Genomic DNA, 6,000 nt, shown 5'->3' on the forward strand with positions numbered 1-6,000 from the left:
TCTAGATAATTGTTCTTGAATGCACTGGACTGCATTCAGCATAAAGAATGTTTTATTTTTATGGATTAGATATATTGGATCTAAGCATTTTGAATCTTGAAGATGTAATTCCATCGGCAATTTCTGGTGGTGCATTACCCCACAGACGTCGCAGAGTGTGAGCAGGATTCGTGGTGACCTCAATTCTGGCACAGAGAGAGCTTTTCATTCAAAAGTTGTCTTTCTTCTGTTGCATAATGCATTAATTCTAGCATAGACTAATATCCTAGCTCTATGGCCTTCCCTGAGTCTTAGGAGACCCCGTGGTACCAATGTATTCCTTCCATATGCCTCCCCTACCTGTTCCCTTACAACCCTCCTCAGATAGTTTATGTACTAGAGTCACTCTCATCAGTCACAGGTGTGCTTAGCAATGCATAACCTAAATATTGTACACTGCACCAGATGCCACTTACATATAAATCTCATTATTTTGTTTATTATATATATCAACAGCAGTGTCAGAATACTGCAGTGTATTATATTTATTGTCTGTCCACGCCATCACCGCCACCACACCCCTCTTCCCTCAACACGCAAATTTTTTTCTTTTTCAAAAGTAAGAGACGGGATTTTGCCATGTTTCCCAGGCTAGTTTAGAACTCCTGGCCTCAAGCAATCCTGTCTCCGTCTCCCAAAGTGCTGGGATTAGAGGCCTGAGCCACCGTGTCCGTCGAACATTCAACTTTTAAAATCCGGAATATTTAAAAGCAAATCACAGAAATTATTTCACTTTTAATACTTCAGTTTTTATCTCGAACAAATAAGGCCTTAAAAAAAATCCACAATGACATTATTACTCCTAAGAAAAAAAGTAATTAACTTAGTATTATCTACTATGTGGTTCATATTTAAATTTCTTGTTGTTTTGAAATGGCTTTTACAATTGGTTTATGCAATTGCATTTTTTTCTAACTCGTGTCTTTTAAGTGTTTTAAAAATCTACTGAACTTATAATGACTTATATACTGTATTTCTCATTTTATCTTTCTTCCAAAAGAGGAAATAATGGCAAACCATATAATACATTCACTGTCAAAAAGCAAACCCTTGTTTTGATAACTTGTTGATTGATAAAAGTTTTCCAAATTGATTCTTTTTTTTCTTAAATATTTATAAATGTTAAATTAAGATTTATCCTCGTATCTAATTGTCAAGAAAGTACATTGAAAAATGGACAAAATACTTGTGTGGAGGTCAAAAGAGCTGGCTTACAAGAGTTTTCTTCACATCCTCTCTCTATTCACCTGTAAGGAAACATCTCTCGCTTGAGGAAGAAAAGGGACCAGATCTGTTCAACCAAGGCACCATTCAGAAAGGGAGAATGTTTGGAATTCATTGTAGCACACACTTTCCCCTGCAGAGAGTGCGGGGAAGAGTTGCAGTCTTGTCACGTTAGGAGAGATTGAAGTCACTGCAGAAGCTGTGGCATACAGCCCAGAGCCCTTACCTGGTACCCAGCCGTCCCGCTGTGCAAAACAGCTCAGAACTACAAAAAGGAAAAAGGACCAAGGAGAGGAGGGTTTTCTATGCTTCACTGAGAAAACACGTGAGCAAAACTCTCAGGCGTTTTTTAGAAGCCATTAATACTAAGGTAGTTTACGTGTGTGAGTCAATGATGCCTTGTATAGGCAGCCAGCATGAGGCTGTGTCAACATGCCAATCCCTTCCCTTTGAAAGCAAATATTTTAATTGCTTTTGAAGGTGCAGACTTACTCTAAGGCTTAGTCCAATATTTTATGACCATTTGCTTTAATATAAACGAACATTCTGAGGGTTGTGTGTTTGTTGTTTTTAAGACAGGGTCTTGCTCTGTCACCCAGGCTGGAGTGCAGCGCTGCAATCACGGTGCACGGCAGCCTCAACCTGCTGGGCTCAAGTGATCCTCCCACCTCAGCCTCCACCATACTCGGCTAATCTTTGTATGTTTTGGAGAGACAAGGCTTTGCCATGTTGCCCAGGCTGGTCTCAAACTCCTGAGCTCAAGCAGTTTGCCTGCCTTGGCCTCCCAAAGTGCTGGGATTACAGGTGTGAGCCAGCATGCCAGACTTTATTTTCTTTATAACTTACTATCTTTGTAGGACTTTGTAACCTACATATGCTGCCATGCTACCCCATGTCTGTTCACTTTGATCATAAATTATGGCAGGTGCTTCCACCTGTTATTTGTTTAATCTTCAGGTAATCCTATTTGAGAGGCAGTGCTTCTCTTTTTCATAGGTGAGGAAACTAAATGAGGAGACTTTTCCGGGAGTTACTTTGTAAACTGCAGAACCCGAATTTAATTGCCAGTCAAATCCGTGGATATTATAAGGTCGACCTCTCTATGTATACAGTCTCTAAAATAAGTAGAAATAACTATTTCATACATAAAGAATAGTTTTTTTTTTTTACTTTTCAGAATAACAGTGTTTCTAGTTAATGTATGATAAACACTTCATATTTTTCATAAGATATTTAAGATGATAATATACACAGTTAAGGAATTTGTCTTGGCACAGCTGATTCATGGTAAAGGGTATTTATTAATATTTTACATTCACATGTACTATTACAGAATTTATTTCACAGTGTATATATACTTAAAAGTTGTTATTAGTTAATTTTGTTGAGCTATGTACTAGCAAAGGATAATTATTCACCTCTTAACTTTTGGTTCGAAGAATACATTCTTGGTTGAGCAAAGTCAAAGTCAAGATGTGAACTTTAAAAATACTAGACCTTGGCCAGGCGTGGTGGCTTACGCCTGTAATCCCAGCACTTTGGGAGGCCGAGGTGGGTGGATCACCTGAGGTCAGGAGTTCGAGACCAGCCTCACCAACATGGTGAAACCTTGTCTCTACTAAAAATATAAAAATTAGCTGGGTGTGATGGCAGGCGTCCATAATCCCAGCTACTTGGGAGGGTGAGGCAGGAGAATCGCTCGAACCCAGGAGGCGGAGGTTGCAATGAGCCAAGATCGTGCCATTGCCCTTGAGCCGGGGCAAAAGCAAAACTCCATCTCAAAAAAAAAAATTATTTTTAGTTAAAAATACTTGTCCTAAGGGCTGTTGCACATGGGCCATAGCGAAATGAGTGGAAATTAATATGGAGAGACCCACTAATTGAAGATTACTGTGTTCTTGAAGTGTATCAAGGCCAAAGTGCTGAGCACCGTGGCTCACGCCTGTAATCCCGGCACTTTGGGAGGCCAGGGCGGGTGGATCACGAGGTCAGGAGATAGAGACCATCCTGGCCAGCATGGTGAAACCCTGTCTCTACTAAAAAAAAAAAAAAAAAAAAAAAAAAAAAAGGCAAAGCAACTAAATTAGGCAATCCTTTTTTGAAATATACAGCCCAGCCAGGCACAGTGGCTCACACCTGTAATCCCAGCTCTTTGGGAGGCTGAGGCAAGCGGATCATAAGGTCAGGAGTTCGAAATCAGCCTAACCAACATAGTGAAACCCTGTCTCTATTTAAAAAAAAAAAAAAAAAAAAAAAAAAAAACCCCGCCTCATTTTAAAAAAAAAAAAAAAAAAGTGAAATATACAGCCCCATAGGCTAGAATTCATTGAAGGTAGGATTTACTGATGGGGAAGAATGATAATTTTCATAAGCAATGGCTGCACTACCTAAGAAATTGTTAAGAGATTTTTTTTTCTTCCCCTGGCCCCCATCCACAATCCAGGAAATTCCTCTTCCTTTCATCGTCTAGCAAACAGGTACTGGTGCCGGGGCATTACGCTGGGTACAAGATAATGCAGTGATGAGCAGAAAAGACGCGGCATGTGCCCACATGGAGCTTCCAGTTTTTAACCGTCAGGACTGGGTCATTCCAGCTGTGGTAAGTGCTTGCAAAGGAAATCCTGGAGGATTTCATCAGACGTTAAAGGCTGGAGAATGAAGGTGGGAGAGCTCATCTAAACGGAAGTAACAGCAAAGATCCTGAGATAGAGGCAGCCAGAACCTGGAAATCGAAAAGACCGGTGTGGCTAAATTATATGCATTTTAAGCAAAGACTGATTTGGTTACATTTACATTTTTTTAAAATGACGGTAATGTTTTCGTAACTGGGCTAGTTGGTGTGTGAATATTCATTTTGTTAACATGCTTTATGGTGTACATCTTTGTATATTATTTTGCTTTGGCGTTGTGAACTATGTCATAATATTTGTAAATTTTAAGGGGAAATGGATCGGGAGAAATTAGAAATTCTGGGAGGGAGTAATTTTTTTTTTTTGACGGAGTTTTGCTCTGTTGCCCAGGCTGGAGTGCAGTGGCACAATCTCTGCTCACTGCAAACTCCGCCTCCCGGGTTCAAGCGATTCTCATGACTCAGCCTCCCGAGTAGCTGGGATTACAGCTGCGTGACAACACTCCGCTAAATTTCTGTATTTTTAATAGAGTCAGGGTTTCACCATATTGGCCAGCCCGGACTCAAACTCCTGACCTCAAGTGATCCACCCGCCTCAGCCTCCCAAAGTGCTGGGATTACAGGCATGAGCCACTGTGCCTGGCTCAGGAGCGATCTTAGTGACAGTGGCTACTTTCAGAAGGATCAAGTGGACGAACCGGAGTGACATGGATTGAGACAGGGTGAGTGGGGGGAACGGGTGAGTCAAGGACGACACCTCGGCTTTTGGCTTTCACAGCTAATACCATTTAGCGAGCTGGGCGGGGGGGGGGGTTCCTAGAAGGCAGAATGGAGAAGGAAGTTAGTAGGCTTGGTTTTAGACAACATGCGCTTTTGAGATGTCCAACCGCAGCGGGCGGTGGGTTGTAGAGGCTGAAACTCCACTGTGCGCATGCTCCCACCCTGATTCTCAAAAACCAATCTGTAGAAGCTGTTTGAACCGTTCTTTCTCCAACTCCAGCCCCTGAGTCAACGCTTTCCAGTTCGTGGTGACTAGAGAATAACAAACATTTACTACCACGTGAATAAGTTGCAGACATGTTAAGTCATAAAAGCAGGGAATGAAGAGGAACGAGTTTTTCCTTTAGTTATTAATATATTGATACATTCTAGGGTTTGCCTTCCTGTGTTTCAGTGAGTGGTCTTGTCATCCCCGCTTTGAGGTCAGGACATATTTACAGAAGCGAGGTCACTGAGCCCAAAGAACCTGCTGGATGGTTCTTTCTGATATTCACAAATCTTTGCCCATTACTGGTTTCGTGCTGCACTCCTGGTGAGCTTGAAAGGAGTCATCAGCAATGGAAGAACCCTTTGGGAACCAACTTGTGGAAAAGAATTTAAATAACAAAGGGCAGTATTAGATGTTTTGTTACTGTTTTCTTTTTCTCCATTGTTAGTAGTTTGCTATTTATTTATTTTTTGAGACGGCGCAGTTTCACTCTTGTTGCCCAGGCTGGGGTGCAAGGTGCAATGGCACCATCTTGGCTCACTGCAAGCTCCGCCTCCCAGGTTCAAGTGATTTTCCTGCCTCAGCCTCTGGAGTAACTGGGATTACAGGCATCCACCACCATGCCCAGCTAATTTTTGTATTTTTAGTTGAGATTGGTTTTCACCATGTTGGCCAGCCTGGTCTCCAACTTCTGACCTCAGGGAATCTGCCTGCCTCAGCCTCCCAAAGTACTGGGATTACAGGTGTGAGCCACCTCGCCCAGCCAACTTGCTATTTATAGTTACAGTAATTGAAGAATTGCAGTCTGTGTTGAAGTTTGTAGCCTCGGGTAAGGAGAAAACTTAGCAAGTTGCTATTTTTATACTGGGATGACCAGATTAATGTTTTCCTTGGAGGAACTTTGGTGTTGCAGAAAAAAAATGGAAATTTTCTGTGACTTTCATAAGCAGCCCTGTGCAGGTATCCACTAGCCTATGGGGCTGCCCCTAGGTCAGTACTCAATCCTGTGCAGAGAGCCTCGGCATTCTTAAGTGGTGGTTTTCAGGCTGTTTGTCTCCCAGGGGTAAAAGGACAGACATGATAAGCTCAGATCTACTCTTATCAGAAACAAAGCTGGTAC

This window comes from Cebus imitator, unplaced genomic scaffold, assembly GCF_001604975.1.
Source record: "Cebus imitator isolate Cc_AM_T3 unplaced genomic scaffold, Cebus_imitator-1.0 Scaffold92, whole genome shotgun sequence".
NCBI lineage: Eukaryota > Metazoa > Chordata > Mammalia > Primates > Cebidae > Cebus > Cebus imitator.